This window comes from Alosa pseudoharengus, unplaced genomic scaffold (assembly GCF_046254945.1).
Source record: "Alosa pseudoharengus isolate Yale_2024_CS ecotype anadromous, Long Island Sound unplaced genomic scaffold, YU_APseudo_1.1 YU_APseudo_1.1_scf_4, whole genome shotgun sequence".
NCBI classification, from domain to species: Eukaryota; Metazoa; Chordata; class Actinopteri; order Clupeiformes; family Clupeidae; genus Alosa; species Alosa pseudoharengus.
Window position 1 is genome coordinate 26,221,868 of NW_027468774.1, and position 19,956 is coordinate 26,241,823.

The 19,956-nt window shown below is 42.0% G+C and overlaps 1 long non-coding RNA gene across 1 annotated transcript; it reads left to right on the forward strand.

Moving 5' to 3' along the window:
* Window positions 1–1,310: 1,310 nt before the first annotated feature.
* LOC143103112 (uncharacterized) lies at window positions 1,311–18,873 on the forward strand. Its single transcript, XR_012982722.1, has 3 exons — window positions 1,311–1,935; window positions 13,162–13,379; window positions 18,811–18,873. It is a non-coding gene; the product is annotated as an uncharacterized LOC143103112 (long non-coding RNA).
* Window positions 18,874–19,956: the final 1,083 nt, after the last annotated feature.

Below are 19,956 nucleotides of genomic sequence, written 5' to 3' on the forward strand. Positions count from 1 at the left end.
CCTCAATATCCACTTTTCTCTGGATATAATTTTTTGAGTAATAATTTGAATGTTGCATTCGCTAGGAAAATACACACTGTTGATTGTTATATTTTTTGAAGTCACGTAAGTCTTCTAAAAAGCCTTTCAAATATGTCAATGACGTCATTCATTAGCACAATGCTAGCGTGATATGGGCAACAACGACCCAACCTGTAAGAAATGAAAAGGACATAAGTACTCGTTCATTCAACTTTAGATCTAAAATCTATATTGAACTTGCATAAACTACAATAAAATCTACGATTCTTCCATGACAAGCAGGTGAAAGAGATACATTTAGCCGTCTAGCTCCATAGACCCCCATTCAACCTGCACTCGCCCACGATCACCCCCAGTGGAATTCTAATGGAACTGCAACAAATGTCGATACAATGAGGCTTAATAGGAAGTGCCAAGGCTCTCCGTAGACGGGCTCTGTTACTACCCATCTCCGTAGAAACGGACGAGGTAGTAGCAGAGAATGTCTAATAGGAAGAGAATTGGCACTCTCTGGTTACTTCCGGTTTCTGGACTGGCTGCAGTAACACGTCTCTGTCCATGCGGGGGCGCTCGCAGGGATTTCACCCCCAGAATCCACTTTTCTCAGGATGTAATTAGTTGCATTCAAAATGGGGGGCTAGGATAGTACACTCAGCTGAAAATTGAATTTTTAAGTTCACTTATCTGTTCTAAAAATCCGTTAAAAAAATGTGATGACGTCACATATTTTCATACTGCCGGAGGTGCTGCTTTACTGCAATTTCTTAGTCTCTTTGGCACTTCCGCATCATGGCTTCCTTTCTCATTGCATCAGCAACATGATCGGCCACGATAACACCAGCTGCTATTTGAGGTAAGGCTCTTTCGGTTAATACACGAGTTACAGAGTTCTAGTTAGCTAATGTAAAAACGAAAATGCGCGAATGTTTTATTATGTATATTACTTTACTTGCAGAGAGTTTTTTTTTTATTCCCACTGGTGTTATTGATAAAGGTTTTTTTAAATCCATAAACAATGGTAATGGCAGCGACATTGATTTCTATGTATCGGCTGGCTATCTGCTGGTTATCTGCTATGTAGCCTAGCCAATTTATGGTGGCAATAGTGAAAAGTAAAAGGACTTTATATATTAACATCATTAATTTACGAATGTTGCAGTTATTGATTTTTCTCTAGACAAAGCTTATACCTACTGAGCTCAGTTAAAATACACGGACGCGTTAATTGAAGTTTGATTTTTTTTTTTTTTTTTTTTAAACAATGTAGAACAAGGTAAAACATGGTAAAATACAAATTATGTAACAATCGTTCCATGTGGTAAAAAAAAAACAACTCAAATTATCATTTATATTTGTCTCCACAGGAACAGCCACAGCAATATGGTCCTCCAGCTTCGATCAGGCTGTGAAGGAGGACAGCTTTCTCTGAGCTGCTATGGTGCTTTGCTGTTTGCTCAGCCTCCTGTTCCTCTCACGGATTTCTGCCCCGAGCCTGCACATCACAAATTTTTTTATTGCTATTGTCTACAATAGGCTGGCGTGCTGAGGGTGCGAGGTATACAGGTTGTTGAACACCCCCAGACTGCCCAGAGTCCTTTCCATCTTTTGCGTGATGTTATTGTGAGACCAGAAAGTGTCTATTTGCCTCACAAACTCCCCTTCCAAAAGCTGAATTGCAGCGAAAAAATGTTCCGATGGCTTCATAAGGTTTGCCGATGCCGTGTATTTTTTGGCCTCCAGGAAGGGGTGGTCCACACTTGCTGCGTAGGTGTGGTCCTGATGTCAGTCACCCAACAGCAGCACCTCGCAGTGTGGACAGGCCTGGATTATTTGCTCCTGCTGGAGGACCCTGACAAGCCAGCCAGCGACATAGAACAGGCCCTCCTCCTCGATGCAATCGCCAACAGTCTACAAGTAAGAGAAAATACAGTGTTACATTGAATATGAGCATTAATATGAGGATGATCATATGTGAATGTCTGTTCCATGTGATGACACACTGCTATGACTAGTTTCGGGGCAGCCGTGGCCTACTGGTTAGCACTTCGGACTTGTAACCGGAGGGTTGCCGGTTCGAACCCCGACCAGTAGGCACGGCTGAAGTGCCCTTGAGCAAGGCACCTAACCCCTCACTGCTCCCCGAGCGCCGCTGTTGTTGCAGGCAGCTCACTGCGCCGGGATTAGTGTGCGCTGAGTGTGTTTCACTAATTCACGGATTGGGATAAATGCAGAGACCAAATTTCCCTCACGGGATCAAAAGAGTATATATACTTATACTACTTATACTTGACTAGCAGTGTGTCAATGCAGTGTTTTGTGTTGTAAAGATGACCTTATCCTCCACAATGTCTGACATCAGCACCAGTTCTTCGTCCTCTATCTTTGTCAGTGAGGTAGGGAGTGCTAGTGAGGTCACTGGAGCTGGTTGAAGGTGGTGGAAGAGGTGGAGGGGATTGCGTCCTCTGACACTGTGGCTAGGAGGGTTGTTCCGTCATCCGCCTCACAGTTGGATGCAGCCGATGTTGAAAGGGCAGGGATGATATTAGAAACACTCTATCCCTTGAGCGCTGCGGTGAACTCCCTCGCACTTGGATTGTATTTATGGCCCCCTTTGCCCCGAATCAAGGAGAATAGATTCTAACAAAAAGAAGCAGGTGGTCAAATCTTAGTTTTCAGCTTTTTATTTTATTAACTTTTTAACTGAAAAGTAATTGTGTCTGTGCACCTCTTGTGGACAAGAAGGACGCTCTTTATAGAGAGGCACATTCCGTGCTGGGACGGTGGTGCTTTACGCTGAGATCTGGGGGGGGGGGGGGGGTCTAGGCTAACATCTTCAGCCTAGATGTTAATTTGGTGTAGTTTGGTTGTTTGTCTTTTCTTATTGACTGACCTAAACTGCCAGCCTGCCACCCAATTGATGCACTCCCCCAGGAAGTCCTCTTTTTCCTGGTTTCCGGCGCTGAGGGGTCTTCGCCAGGGGTTTGAGTCCTTGACAGATCTGCAAGTATGATAGTTGTAGGTGGATAGTCGTAGTTAGTGAGGTGAGGGTAGAAAGGTAGGTCGTAGTTAATCGGGTGTAGTTAGTAGTAAGTTGTATATTTGTGAAGTTGAGGTGCTATTTTTTTGCATAATTACCTAAAATTTAGCACATCGAAGAGGTGATTTAATTTGGCTACCAAGTCAGCTGTATGTTTTGCCTCTGCTGGCAGTCTCTGCAATGTTACCATCGCAGAAATGCCTGGGTCACGACAGATACGACAATTGAATAGGTGGTCAGTATCACATTGCAATCTGCAGTTTATTGAAGAAAAGTTTTTGAAAAGATGGATAAACTTTACCAGCAGAGACAGTGTGGCTAAACACCTGTGTAGCCAAACTCACACGCATCTTAGAAAATGCGGGCAGGTGGATGTGCCTCTCGGTTAGCTTCGGGGACATTCTAATTGGATGAAGCTTGTCCAGCTCATAGAATTTGGTTATGTGATTCCAACGAACATTTTTTCCTTGTGTCTAAGGATAGAAATAGATAAATACGAGCTGGTATGTGAATCATTGTGATCCCTTTTATGTTCAGTAGGACTCATTGCAATTCTGATTTGCTTTGTTTATTGTGCTTACCTGTAGGTCATGTTTGTATAGGTTGTTTGTATAAGTAGATTTTAAGATTCAAGATGCATTCCCTTTTTGTTAAATCAAGGGTTTATAATTCTAAAGGCAGCTTTTTTTTGCATTTTATTGACATTACTTGGGTTTTTTAGGCCTGGCAGCTGGCTTCCTTCTCCTGTTTTAGCCTTTCCAGCCGTGCAAGGCGTGCCTCTAGTTGTTTAATTCTCTGTAATAACAAAAAGGCATCCTGTATGTGTGCCTGTGATAATGCTACAGTCACAATCTTGAAATTGATGATCAGAACATCACCTGGTCCTTTTGTTTGAGACAACTGAGTGGAATGGTCACCTGAGTCTGAGCCTGTTCTTCTGTGCCTCCATTTGACTCATTATCTTTACCTTCTGCGCTCTCCTCTGTCCTTTCCTCTATCTCAACTGATGTCTCTAGAGTCTCCTCTTTCCTTTCCTCTATCTCAGCTGGTGTCTCTAGAGTCTCCTCTGTCCTTACCTCTGTCCTTTCTGGTGTCTCCTCTGTGCTTTTTTCTGTCCCTCTCTCTGTGTCTATTATTTCTTCCTGCTCCTCAGATTGTCTTTGCTTAGCTTTTGAAAATTGAATCAGTCAATTAATATGAAAATATCAGTTAAAGTTAATTCATTTAATGTAATGTAATGTATGTGTAACCCCTTCTTAACGGTGTGCACAGGCACTAGTTACAATCATGTTAAACAATGGCGCAAACAGGATCCTATCCTGAAGGTCTCAGCGGTGGAATGGTGAGCTGGCTGAGCTATTCCTGAATATCAGTAGGCTTTTAAACAATTAAATACAATATACAATAGCGCAGTGCCTCCACTGTAAAAATACTACACTTACCTTAAAGCTCGTGTATAATGCACTTCTACAGTATAAGAATTATAGAATGTATGTGTAATTACACTAGTGGTGAATGCAGTCACAATGAATTGCCAATACACTGTGGAAATAATGTAATATAATAATCAAATATTTATTTAATAATAATAGCCACGTAATAAAAGTGACAACCCAATAGCTGACAAATGTCAGCGAGTGAACAATTCACTCCTAAGTTAAGGGGAACAGGGTAAACGAACGTTAACGTTAATGGACTTTAGCTAACGTTAATGGTTAGCCTACACAGTTAGCTTAAGCTAAAAAGTTAAGTTACCAGTATGGAAGACAATACAATATATACAGACAGTAATGCACCGTGTAAAAGGTAACGGTAACACAGATAAACCACCATACGTAGACAATATACAATAATAATTGACAATATACAATAACCCCCAAGCGCTTTCTGTTGGAGCTCGTTGGTGCACAGGTGGCTCTCTGAGCTGCAGGCGGGACAGCAACCGCTGAACGGCCCTCCAACTCGCCGGTGATCCAAGCGAGACGAGAGAACGGGTGTGTGTGTATGTCAGTGTAAATGCAGTTGACGTTACTCACGACCGATCACTCAGAACCGGGAGATTCCGCTCAGTCCTGACTCAGAGGATGGGAGGCAGCTATGTCCAAGCTAGCCGAGGATGCGACTCCGATGGAGGATGTTGCTGCAGTCAGCCGGCAAACCTCAACAGCAGCAGCGGGTAGTTGGCGGTTGGCACTCCGGTGGGCTCAGCACCGGAGGCAATTATTTGTCTTAATTATTTGTATGGTCTTGGCCTCAGTTGTCATTGTTACCTTCAGTTTTTTTCTGCCCTTTTAGAGGTGGGGAGGCAAGTGGTGGCGGGTTGTCGCAATCCACCAATGTAGGGATGGCATCACAAGTGAGTGCCACCTTTCCATTGTGCTATTTGAAGCACACAGCACAATGCATCATTAATTGTATTATTTATTGTATTATTATGACCGCAGCGAAGCAGCGGTCATATAGGTTTAGTCAGATTTTTTTATTTATTTATTTATTTTTCGCATGTCAAAATTTCCGTCAATGATTCCCGGGACACTGAAAGACCAGGGTAGACGAAACTTGGTGGGCATGTAACCCCATATGGATAGCATGGAACCATCGTTTTGATCTGTAGCCCCCCCGCTGGACTGCACCCCCCGAAAGGAAGGTAGGGCAGACACAGTTTTCTGTGAATATCTCGAGAACCGTAAGGTTTAGGAGGACCATTTTTTTTTTGTATGTTGATCTCAAGGGGCCATGTCAACCCATTCCATAACCACTCATTTCATGTATAGCGTCACCTAGTTAAACACAAAAAAATTAAAATGAGGTGTTGTAAACGCAGGTATCTGTGACCTAACATAGTCAAAACTGCACGAAATTGGAAGTGTAGGATCATTATGACACCCTCTGAATGCACGCCAAGTTTCGAGGAATTCCGTTCATGGGGGGCCACACAATAAATTAATTTATGTTACTATACACCAACTGGCCTGTAGGTGGCCGGAGACAGTTTTCTGTGAATATCTCGAGAACCGTAGGGCCTAGGAGGTCCACCTTTTTTTTGTATGTTGGTCTTAAGGGGGCATGTCAACCCATCCCATTACCACTTATTTCATGTATAGCGCCACCTAGTTAAAAATTAAAAAGCAAAACATTAGGTGTTTTCATCACAATAACTCTGGCTGACATGGTCAAAACTGCACGAAATTGAAAGTGTAGGATCATTATGACACCCTCCGAATGCATGCCAAGTTTTGTGAACTTTCGTTCATGGGGCCTTACAATAAAATAATTTATGTGTACATTTAGTGACCGGGCACCAACAAGGATTCCCGGGACACTGAAAGACCGGGGTACACGAAACTTGGTGGGCATGTAACCCCACATGGATAGCATGGAACCATCGTTTTTCGTTTTGATCTGTAGCCCCCCGACTGGACCCCCCGAAAGGAGGGTAGGGCAGACACAGTTTTCTGTGATTATCTTGAGAACCGTAGGGCCTAGGACAGGGGTGGGCAAACTGCGGCCCGCGGGCCGGATCCGGCCCGCCAAGCACTTTCATCCGGCCCGCCGAGCATTTCATTTAGTATCAGGCTGCTCGCTATTTTTTTCCTGCGATAGAGACGACGTTGGTTAGCTTTACTGCAAACTGCTTTTCACTCTCCTTAGAGAACGTTTACAATGTCAATGTCATAACATCATGTTAAACTAAGTTAACTCTTAGTTCTCTCCTTTGCAGCAGATCTAACGTGAACATTATGCAATCCATTTAATTGGGAACGCGTCTGCACCAGGGATGGAAATTAAATATTTTTTCTACCTGCCACTGTGGCTGGTGGATTCCAAAATCTACCAGCCACTCAACTTTTTTACCAGCCACTAGAGAAACGGCATGAAAATGTGATATCATGATTATAGTAGGCTACCCAAAATGATTACTGTAATCGGCATTATTGCAATATGACTAAAATATGCTGAGTTTTGCCCTAAACCTGTCCTCCAAGCACAGTAGCAACAAAACTAAAGGTCAACAGAACCACATTCATATGCTATAGTGTCTTGTCATAAAAGTGGTGTGGCTCCTTTAAGACTCCGTTTGTGTGAGTTCTGGAGCATCCTATAATCCAACTCTCCAACTTGATCTAACTATAGTGTACATCATCTGATTTAAATATTTACAGGTATCAAGGCTATATTTAACATTTAGCATTTATTTTCTATTTGGCCCGTAATGAAATCATGCACTGAACAATTTAAGCACAGCTCAGCTTTAAGAAACGTAATATGCATGCTGCTTAGCATTTTGTGAAACTACATTGGAAAAACTCTGGTTGTACAGTTATCTAGGCGATATTATTAACATTTTTTTTGTATTTGGCCTTATCATATATGACAAAAGCCCAACGTTGGAGACCGTGTAGACATTTGCTTCAATTTCAAAACCGGATTACTCGGGAACGGCTATAACTTGTATAAGGGAATGCTTTACACCTTTGCGTTCGGTAAGTTCTGCTGTTTATTCTGATACGGTTTGTAATTTCTTTGAATGAAAAGTTTGTGAGATATTCCATCACGACGAATGGGTGTGGAGATGTCCGTCTGTCTGCCTCATAGGTCTAAATAGCAGCATGTCACGGGCCGGATTAAAATACCTAGGCCTACGGGCCAATTCAAAAGAGAACTATTTACGTGAGAATATTAGCCTGTGAAGATATAACGCAGATCCACAGATCTCACTAGATTTATGTCTATGCAGTCATCCTGAAATAATCTAGCAGTGGCACATGAGAGCATAGTGACAGTTTCTTAATGGTAGTGAAGTGAAAGTGAAGCGTTGCACCAGTGCCTATAGGCTATGCTGCGGTGGCGGCTCACTACGAGTTGTAGAACTTCAAATCAGCGCGATTTACCCTTATAGGCTGGTAACGTTAGGCTACATGATCCCTACAGACACTTTCTTATTTTTAACCGTCAATAAGTGTGAAAATTAGACCGGATCTGACTATTTGTGGTACGCTAGCTCTACCCGTCACAGTGGCTGGTAAATTGACCAAATTCACCCGCCAGCGCACAAAACTACCCGCATTTGGCGGGGGGCGGGTGGTTAATTTCCATCCCTGGTCTGCACTCACGAGAGGGAGAGCGCCGCAGGTTCCAGCTGGCTTGTGATTGTTGATAATTGATATCCCCTTCTTATAAGAAAGTTTTAAAAGGAAATCATGAAGGCAACAGTAGTTCCCACTACTGACCATTTAAAAACTGTGAGAGGGCCCAGCCGTAGGTACAGCACTAGCCATAGCGGAGCAGGCAGAAGAAAATTGAGAAATAAACGTGAATTAAAGCGACAGTGCACAATTTATACATTTGTTAAACAGCAAAAAATTAGCAGTATTTTTAAGCAATTCATATTTTAAAGCACTTTTCATACTAAATTATAGGCTATAAAAAATTTCTTTTTTTATGCGTGTGTCGTTGCTGTGCGGCCCGCCGGCCAATTTTCAAAACCCAGTGTGGCCCTTGAGCCAAAAAGTTTGCCCACCCCTGGCCTAGGATGACCAATTTTTTTCGTATGTTTGCCTCCAGGGGTCATGTTAACCAATTCCATGTGCACACATGTGCATAAACAGATACACACGCACACACATTCATTCACAGTAATCATACGTATGACACATACTCACACAGTAGACATATGTATGCATGCATGCACATGCACAAACACACATACGCAGGCAAACACACAAGCACGCACACACACACATAAACATAAACGTGTACACGCACACATGCACACAATTCAAAAATTTCTCAGAATTATGAACAGTCAAGATGGGGGTGGGGTTGTATAAAATGAATTTTACATGTGGAATCTATGAACTAATTATGTTTTGGTACTTGTTGTCTAGAAGATACCAGTGAGAATTGAGTGTGGCTAATGCAATTTAGTGAGACAGAATCATATAGGCCTTTCAGCGTGATTTATTTTTGTGGAAAAAATGTGCTGGACTGGGCGGCGGTCATATTTTGTACCGCTCTGCGGTACATCTAGTTATTGTTCTTATTGTTAGGTCTTCCACTTGTTATTGTTCTTGGTTATTGTACAGTTGAGATGCCCCCTCCCACACACACATACATCACTCCTGAATTATTTAATTGTAGTTAGTCTAGTGTTGTAGTGTAGTTAGTCTAGTGTTGTAGTATAGTAAGTAAGTAAGTATCCTATTATTTTTTATTTTTGTTTATTTACTGTTGGCTATGTCTAAGGGTCCACCAAAAAAAAAATCCTAGTTTCAGCAGGCTACTTTTTATTTGAAAAGGTGTGTCGCACTACCTCAGTGCAGTCCTGACTCAATTTTGAGGTACACAGATCTGCACCCAACTGATGCATTCTCTCAGGAAGTTCTCCTTCACCTGGTTTCCTGCACCAAGGAGTCGTTGCCAGGGGTTTGTTCAGTATTGTTGTAGTATAGTATCCCATCATTTCTCATGTTTGTTAATTTACTATTGGTTATTGTGTTCTTATTGTTAGACCCCCCCTCCAATTTTACAGTTCTGATGTTTGTACTGTAGATGTAGTATAAGATGTACTTACTTAACATCTTTTTCTTCTTTTTGTCTTTTTCTTAACGTTTTGATGACTTATTGTTATTTCTTGAACTGTGAATAAACTTGCCTGTAGTAAGAAAGTTTACTAAGATGACACCGTAGATGTGAAAGCAGCACATCCTAGCCCGGTATAAATGTCCATGTCTAGGCCACTTATCATTAGTGCAATGTATTCGGAGGACGTGATTTCATACATGCGTGAAAATATGAGGTGAGTGAAGTTGATTGTGTAGTTGTAGAACAAGTCATTAATGCGTGTTCATGTTCCGTCTACCTCTCTCCTAGCAACGCTGAGACTTACAGGATGTAATAGCCTACTAAATCGCGCTATATGTTTTTTTTTTTTTTAACCATCACACGGAAATATAAACGTCGCGGTGACCATTACAGGACGTCCTTTCAAAGTCTCGTGGACGTCTTTTAGACCTCCCGAACAGAGGTCCGCGGGACGTAAAGGGAACCCTACACAATGTCGAGGAGGTGACGTTCGCCAGGGGACCTTTAGGGGACGTCGCCAGGACTTTATTTTGTTTACTGGGTAGACATCAATGAGAAGTGTAGATTGTTTTCACTATGTACATAGTAAGTCCTAGTCCTAAAAAACGATAGTCTATAGCAGATGTTGAAGTTGTTAAACGATCTGTATGGAACAATTAAGTTAAGTAAGTAAAGTAAGTGAAGTGCTCGAGTCTTGGTACACTTGGTAGCGCCAGAGAATGCTCTGCAAGAGGGCAATTTGAATAGGTGATTTTACCCGTGTTCTCCCGTTTTTGCCAACTTTCCCTTGCACCCCTCAGGTAGCCTATGACCATTTATACAGGTGGGGGGGGAAACCCCCCAAACCCCCTTAAATACCGTAACACTTATTCATCATGTTGACAACATAGACTGTAAACAAGCTATTTTACAGTATTTGGTTGACAACTTCAACCCTAACCTTAATCAATGCAATCCTTGTTACCAGGTTGCTATGCTAGTTGTCAATTAGATTCTGGTTCACGAAGTTTAAATACTACCCATAGATATATATAGAACACCTATCAGTAGGGAATTTAAAAAAATAAGATATAAATAAAATTAGTTGGGGGGAAACCCCCCAAATACAAACAACCTATTTTACAGTCTTAGGTTGACAACTTCAACTATCGTTAAAATTGTTCAACGTCCACGACCAGAATGATGATTTGATTACTACCCATCTCCATAGAAACGGACGAGGTAGTAGCCTTCTACCCTCAGCTGGCCAATCACAGGGCGAGTAGGGCGGGACTCTTCCCCTACCACCCTACAAAAAATTTTTTCGCAGATGGGCTCTGGTAGTAGCCTTCTAGCCTCAGCTGGCCAATCACAGGGCGAGTAGGGTGGGACTCTTCCCCTACCACCCTACAAAAAAAAAAACTCGCTGGCGGGACAGTCAGCACCGGAGTAGTACGTTTTTAAATGTAAGTATTGAGTTTAAACTTGTCTTGAAAAAACGTCTGATACCAATGTGAGTGAATAGAATAGACCTTAACGTTACACAACTAGTTCATGTTAAAATATGTTGACTAGCTTACATATGGGGCGTTTGTGAATGTCACTAAATGTTGAGACCTAATGTTGACGTTAAAGGAACACGCCACCCAATGTCAGTAGTAATATATGTTCTTACCTTAACTTTCACGAGTTGAGTCATACCTCTCCCGTGTCGGTACATGCACTCAAACGCTCTGGTGCGCGGCTGGACTGTGTTAGCATGTTGCTATGCTAGCGTAGAAGTAATCAAAAACATCCACGTTTTCCCGACTTAAATACAGTTGCACTAGTAGTTGATAGAAATGCTACGGCCACGCAACATGAAACGTGGCGATTTTCCAAGCGAATAAACCGGAGAACTACAATGTGTGGCGCAATAGCACTTGGGAGTACTTCGACCTAGCGTAGTAGTATTGTTAACACCTAATTGTAGATCCTATCCACCACAGAGTTTAGAATCCATGCTGGATCGACCCTCAGCCTCTCCCTCCCCTCTGAGCGAGAGAGAGGCACACACACTAGAGATGCGCTGATGGGCTATTATTTCAACCATAACTGCATAGCAAAACTTATCATCCATCAGCCATCCATCAGCACCAATGTTTTTTGACCAATTTTCGAAACCACACCCGCCCACCATCCGCTGGTTGTTTTAATGTAGGCTATGGGTGATGCAGCGCTGCTGACGTGAGGCTAGAAAGCCCTTGCCTGTTCTAGAAAGACTGATCTAATGCAGCAAATATATTAAAAGGCTAAAGTCGTACATTGGCTATGTTGTAGCCTATCCCCAGAATATCAGCAGCAAACTCAGTCTCTGTCTCGCAAAACAGTCTCCAAATAAAACGCACATCGGCCTGTTGCCTATTCTGCCAGCTTGTGACAATATATCGTCAGAGAAATCACAAAGGTAAAACTGATGTAACTTTAGGCTAGGCTACTAGCTACACGGTTTAGTGTTTATTTCTATGGAATGATCTAATGTCCTAGCATAACATCCCCTTTAGATGAGTAGCTTAGGCCTACTAGTGAACTAGGCTGACATCTCTAGCATAAAGCATCAGCATTACACTTGTAATGGTAAACGAGTGATCTCATCAGTTCATTGTAGTCTCAGCCAGGTGCATACTGTATTATAATCATTGTTATGTAAAAAACTAATCAATGATACATTTTTATAATTAATATGTAATGGTAAACGAGTGATCTCACCAGTTCACTGTAGTCTCAGCCAGCTGCATACTGTATTATAAATCATTGTTATGTAAAAAAAACTAAATCAGTGATAACATTTTTTTGTAAATAAAAGTCTGACAAGAAAACATGTTGCTTCCTGAATCAATATTGTCCATGCAGTCATGTAGCACTCTGAACAATGATGATGCCAAGGTCACTTGTTACACAGTAGTAGTTCTTTTCTTTATTAGGTAGTAAGACAAATGAGCCAAGTGCCAATACCCATAATGTGCATGACAGAACATCCAGGCCTAGAACCTGTGTGTTAACCCATACAGTCTGCAAAATATCTACATTTACAAATATGATTATGGACCTGTTAGGCACAGACCAGAAGAAGAGTAAGTTACTTTGGCTGTAATAAGCTCTTACTAAACAAAACAAAAGCATTATTCTTATGTAATTTGTATGCATGTAAACATTGATGACAATAGTGCATAGCTTCCATAGAGTATGAACCTTTGAGGTAATATTTGAAGAGTTTGGTTTCAAAACGCTATACCTCCATTTTTAAAAACATTAAAAAGTCATGTTATTCAATTGTGTATTTCATATCAATCAACTTGCTGTTTTGTTGTTTTGATTGAGTAAAGGTAAATCAATTAACAATGCCCAATTACAGTTCTACTGAAATTACTTGCAAAACAAAATGTAAAAAAATAATAATAATTTATCAAAGTTCTTTAAAATGGTCGATGTAGCGTTTTTGAACTAAACTCTTCATTTGAAAACAGTTGAACAGAGAACTCTGTGCCTTGTCCCTTCAGGCGTTTGAGGCATCTTGCCTATCGCAGCTTTGTAAGCTGGTGCTGGGGTTACTGAGGACCTAGTCGTCGGGTCATCATCCCGTCATGTGTGGTGCAGCGGATACGGCAGCAGTTCCCGTCTGGTGATTACATAGGCTTCAGACCACCTAATGATTGAAGCGGGAGACGTGACGGGCAACCAGCTCAGCCTTTGGAGTTTTCGGGAATTCTGCTGAGAGGTATGGAGGGATGGGGATGGTCTTCAATTCCTCTGCAAAAGAAAGATGTAGGGTCCTCAAAAACTTCCTGCATGAGCAGCCTCATGAGTTCACGTACATAGTCTGGAAGATATAGCATTCAAATCCAATAAATGTATCCATAACAATCTGTAAACTGTTGTGGCTGTATTTAAAGAAAATCTTTAACAAACTTACTGAAGGTTGGGCTTCACAATGCCTTCCCCCCTCTTCGCCTCTGGAAAAACAACCTTGAAAACGGCCTGTCCTGTAGATGTTGTGGCTTGCTCCCGCATAGCATTTTCATTGTGGTGCATTGCTGCTAGATACAACCTATGGTAACAACACAGCAAAATTATTAAATACATAGAATGACTAACAGTCATCTCAATCAGTCACTTTTAAAATAATGACATTGTGTATTACCTGCACAACATTCCCATGAAGGGGAAAACTACATTCTTTGGTGCAAAACATAGTATCAGGCTGTGGAAGGACTCCAGTGATGAGGTCTGGTGATGGTGGCTGAGTTTCTCTACATCCTTCAGGACTCTCTTGTTCAGCAGTATTTTCTCAGCTTTGTGAAGTGCAACTGATCCTTCAGTAAAATAAGAACACATTGTGACGTGGCACACCAGTAGACATGGTTTTTGATGCTCTGTAGCCACTTCTTCAGAACATCATAGTCTTCATTGTGCAAAGCTTTCTCAGGTTTCTTGGACAAACCTGTTAATTGTTAACTTCAAAGTTTAGGATATGAATTAGGAAAACACTTTACCTTTCTCAAAGTGCCAAACGTCATAGAACTGAGTTACGCTGCGTTCCCTCAGAAATTTCTGGATCTGTGGATGACGGTCTGTCACAATGTAATCCACCTTAAATCCATTCGACTCCAGATGATCTAGGCATCTTTTCAGTCCTTCCTTCTCCATATGATAGCTGCCACTTACTTCATTGCTCTGGTATTGAATGGTCATTACAAACAAAAAACATTAGACAAAATCACACTTTTAAGATTCAAATTCAAACAAATCCAAAAAGAGAAACATACCTGAACAAGTTGGATGTCCATAATGGTATTGCTCTCCAGATTCATTAGAGTGTAGCTGCCAAACTTTGCGGAGTGCCCTACATTTTTTTATTACAGAGTGTGTAAAGCTTTTCAGCACACCATCAAGGGATGTCATATGATTCAGAATGCAAACTAATAATTATGTTGCCAGACTATTTCAAATTTCTACAAACCTAGAGAATCAGCCCTCATGTCTCCTCCCACTGCAACCACCCCACCAAGGTGCAATTGATGCTGGAAATGACTCTGCTGATCCATCTTCCACTTGTGAACAATAGCCGGTTCCATGTAATTCCTTGCATGCCTTCTGAAGATGTTGTGAAGGATTGGATCGAGCGGTTACCCAAAAATATAAAGTGGATCAGGCCAAGAGAACAGAGGGAGCAAAAATCCAAGCAATCCAAAAATCCAAAAATCCAAGCAAAATTTTCAAGCTTGGTGGCTATGAAGCCCAAAAGATGTTCAATCTTCCAAATTACAATGTCCCCCCTTTTTCCTTTTTTTGTTCTTTTCATTATTTCCGGAAAGTGAGTTTTTTTACAAAAAAAAAATCTTCAAAAGTATCAAAATGGGGCGGGGGGGGGGGCGCTGTGGCGCAGCAGGCTACAGCATCCGTACCATACACGGGTCCGAGTGCCCATGGGGACCCAGGTTCGAGTCCGACCTGCGGTCATGTCCCGCTCCCACTCCATCTCTCTCCCATTCACTTCCTGTCTGTCTTCACTGTCCTATCATAATAAAGGCAAAAAGCCCAACAAATATACTTAAAAAAAAAAAAAAAGTATCAAAATGTCCAAAATGAACAAACTGTTCAATGTCCCAGAAATTAGCTAGTCTCTATTCAAAAGCAGAGAACAAATGCAGCGGAGTTCAAGACAATCACCATCGGACCCAAGGCTCGACTACTCGACATAGGACTCAGACAACCTACATAAAGAAGGTGGCCAGCACCATTTCAACACAACGGGGAAACATTTAACATACACTAGACAAAATAAACATAACACAGACTCTGACGCATCAGTGGGACATTTCACATTATTTACCAAACAAATTACCCAAGTGAGGTTTAAAATATAACCTTGCCTAACGTCATAGTAAATATTAAACAGAAAACAATTTGGCCACAACTGCTTCCGTCAACCCTATGACATTTTGGCAAGATGGCCTGGACCGTTTCCGGGCGGAACCAAATAAAGGATTGCTTGTTCCTTGACGACCCTCTTCGCCATCCGTGGGTCCGTCAACAAGGAAAACACAACGAATTGGTATGAGCTCTCATTACTTTTCTCTTTCTGCACCTAGAAAAGCACTAGCAACTTTCTAAACACAATAAAAAGAAAAGCATTTGAAATAGTTTGTCTAGCGTGGTTCTTTTCATGCAATTGTCCATTTTTACATGTATGTAGACAGCGAAGGAAAAGTCTCTTGAATGCAAGTTATCTTCTTAACACTTGCGGTAGCGCTTTCATCCAGCGCGTTTGGGGGAACCTCCCCGCCTACGTCGGCGTCAGTGCAGATGTATGTGTGTGCATGTGTGCATATCAATGCTTGATCACGAAAAAGGCAAAAGGAAAGGTGAGCGGTCTTGTACGCGACCGCGACAGTGTAGTGCAGTGTGGACATCGCTGAGTGAAAGCCACATAGGTTCCCATCCTTCGTCGTTGGAGATCGGCTGTTTGAGGCAGCTTTCAAAAACAATATACTTTTCCTCATCATGTATGGACTGTGTCTCAAACCTAACAGATTAGAAACAAAACATAATATTAGCTTTCAAATATGTTTTCTAGAATAATAGCAATGTTGTATAGCTGGTAACCATATACTGAAAACAGTAGCCAATACTGCTTTTAGTACAGCCAGTACTATACAGTAGCCAATGCTAAAAACTTACGAGGTGTCAGATTCCTCTGTAATCTCCAGGGTTGTAAGTCGAGTCCAGAGGCTCCTTATGAAATTAATTTGATGAGTCGCTCACCTCCTCGTCCTCCAACTCAAGCCTTGGTCTCTTGCTAGGTCGACAGCCTGGGCCCTTTATTGGTGTAGACGCCAGTGGTGAGTCTATACCAGAAATTATTCCAGTGCCTACACTGAGAAGAGGCAGCTTTGTCTGGATACCTACGAATAATATAGACAAATCTTATTAGAAAATAAAAAAAATAATTCAGCTGATGATTTTGTCCTGGGTACTTAAGATATAATACAGAGTAGACCTTGGTTAACAACTACATCACACAATACCTTTGCTTCTCATGTGTGCCGTTTTCAGCGATCCCATGGACAACTATGTACCGACTGAAGTCGTATTCAATGGCGCACTTTGTACTCCCACAGAATGCATTCCCACGGTGTTACTTGTCTGGGTTCCCGCCGAAATAAGCTGAGGAGAGTCGGTCTGACATCCGATGTGCTGGAAGGGGCTATATGGGGCACTGGAGTCCTGTAATTATAACACCAAAATCTGTTACAAAAATAATGTTATACAACCTAAAAGTTAACATCTGAAACAAAAACTATAACCATTCGACCAAATAGTACCCCTCACATAGCTGACGTTAATTCATGTTACCGTTTAGAATTTGTTTGAGATCCCCCGCGAAAACTAACGTTAACTTATAATGTTAGGCTACAAATAGCACCAGTGAAAAATTAATCAGCCTTGCGTTAAGACTACAGACTGAATTCGCTCTACTTCAACATGGTAGCCTCCTATCGGAGCTAACTGCTACACATTGGTTTAATTATACCACTGAGCTTGCTTTTAAGCTACTGTAATTACACCTTTGCTCAGCTGAGACCACGAACTCAGTCAGCCTCGCTAGCACTAGTTAGCTATCTCCGCTCGCAAGCTTGTAGGGTTAATTACCCCAACTAACGTTAACCTTACACAACAACTTTTGTTAATATCACAATAGGTTTACTTACATGTCGAGCGACATCTTCACCCATGGGGCCACACAAAGTTGGAACAGCATCTTCCCTCAGAGCTAGCAGCTTCGCAAATCCTGTGCTGAACAAACGCAGGTTGCTGAAGCAGCCATCCGTGAAGTGACGGGGACTCAGAAAAATGGTCGGTAAAGTTGGGGGAATAGCCAACAGGTCCGTGTAGGCTCTGCCTTTGGCAAAGCATACAAGGGAGACGTCCCTTCACAACGAAGAAAACACCTTCTACCCATTGCTAACCGAAACTATACTTGCTGAGAAACGCGAAATCGAACTGTTCTAGACTGACTGTGAAATCATCTGATGACGCTGTCCCATTTACTCCCAGCAAAAGTACGAGGTTACGTCACCTCGTACCGGAACTAAAATAAAGCAACGGCTGAAATTCGCTTTGAGGCGTTTCTAGGCAGCTCAGTAGTCTGTCTTTGTGATATTCATTTACTCCCCCCTAGAGGTTACTTTTGATATTGCGTCTTTGCCGACCATTTACATACACAAAAAGCTATGTAATCCACGATACAAGGAAAAAAACGAAAAAGCATAATAGCACCCCTTTAACAGTTGTCGTGAATCTAAGCTGACACTTTGAAAGGTTCAATCATTAACACTTCAGGAGTATAATTTCTTTGTTTTTTGTAAAGTTTATCGCCGGTTTACAGGTTCGGTTAGCATGTCTTGCTAGAAAAGCGAAAAACATCACATTGAAAGAAGCTGAAGTTGGGATAACGTTACACTGTTAAGAGAAATGTAGCAGTTGTTCACACATGCCTGAGAAAATACTATCACAATAAACACATTTGTTAGCTAACTATTTTAGTGTTTCTTGAATTTCCCCTTGGGGATCAATAAAGTATCTATCTATCTAGTTGAGCTCATCAGACATTACTTACCAGGGGAACAGGCTACTGCAGACTGGTTACTGGTGTGGGAAATTCCATGTCAACGTTAAATTATACCTCTGCAGTAGGCTAACGTTACCGATTGCGTTGGTGTTATGCTACATTAACCCAAAGTAGTAGCCAATTGTAGCCGCATTGTAACAGAACCTTATAGGACTACTTTACTGTTGTGCAAAAAATGCTCACCTGACCTCTTGTCTTGTGTTAGGGAGCAAAGAAAATACCGAGACTTTTATATAAAGCTGAGGGGGGAGATGGAGCACCTTTTTACAGGTGCCAAGTTCTCCGCGAGTGTGGGAAGGGGGTCCACAATAGCCCCTTTGCCCACTTCTATTTTCACTTACTTGACCATTTAGTCCCCATGGTGTAGTGATATTGATCCAGGCTTTTCTGATAATGAGCTAGTGTAACCAATGGATGGTGATGTGCCCCCCCTGTAATATTTAACTACCTTTCAACTTTGAACCCTTAAGACAAGTGTCTTCTATTTCTCTCTCTCTGCCTCTCTGTATGTTCTTAGGAAGTTGCTGGAGAAGTTGGGGCTGGCGGACAAAGTGAAGCCTTTACAAGCTAAAAAGAAGTGGGACAATTAAAAAAAATATATATAAAGTATGTACATATAACACACCCTATGCACACTTAAAAGTCATAAAATGTAATGTAAATGTAACATATGATGTTCAAATTGAAAATAAATACAGGTTTGCTGGAATTTGTTTTGCTGTTGTTGAATGCCATGCTTGATTTCTACGGTAGGATTGCAAGTACCCAGGGAGTGGTGAGGGGGTTGGGGGGAAACCCACTGCAGAAATTTGGCCCTGGTTTGTCCTCAGGGATTGAGGCGATTAGGACAGGAAGCTGAATGGCCTCCTGTCCTAATCGCCTCTGTGAGGTTTTGGGGCGTCTTCTGAACTTTCACCACCAGATGGCCTCATTGGGCCCCTCTGTTTGTGCCGTGTCATCTTTTGCTGAGTCATGTTTTTTTTTTAGTTGACCTTGTTAAGTTAATTGCATGTCACCTGTGTCTCATTTGTTTGCCTTTATAAGCCTCCTCTGTTTGTATGTCTGTGCTCAGTCTTGATATTGTCACCTGAAGATCACACCGCCTGTAAGTCTCTGTTGCGCTTTTGAATGTTTTGGTTATCTGGATATTTTTGACCTTTTGGACTCTGAGTTTTGAAACTTTGCTTGGACTTTGACCTTGCCTTTTGCCCTGAACTTTTTATGGACATTGGACATTTTGAATTTACTGGATCTTCTGTGCGTTGGAGTTTTGTTTCTGGACTTTTGACGATTAACTACTGAGCTTTGAGAACTGACACTGAGTCTTCATTGTCCCATTCTGGTCTACCCTTTGCCTTTGTTAAAACACCCTTTTTGACACAGTAAAACTCTTGAACCTGACTTCCGTTGTCTGCCTCGCTCTGCATTTGAGTCACCTCTTTGGTCTTGTGGTAAAGTGTCTGCCTGCTACGCCGGAGACCCGGGTTCAATCCCCGGGCCGTTCCTGACAGCCTCAATCCCTGAGGACAAACCAGGGCCAAGTGGGGCTGGTAATGAAGAGGAGGAGGAGGCGGCTAGGCCTAGCAAGAAAAGGAAAGGGGACGACCTCATGGAGCTCACCAGGGAGGACATGAGGCTGCAGAGGGATGCTGAGGAGAGGAGG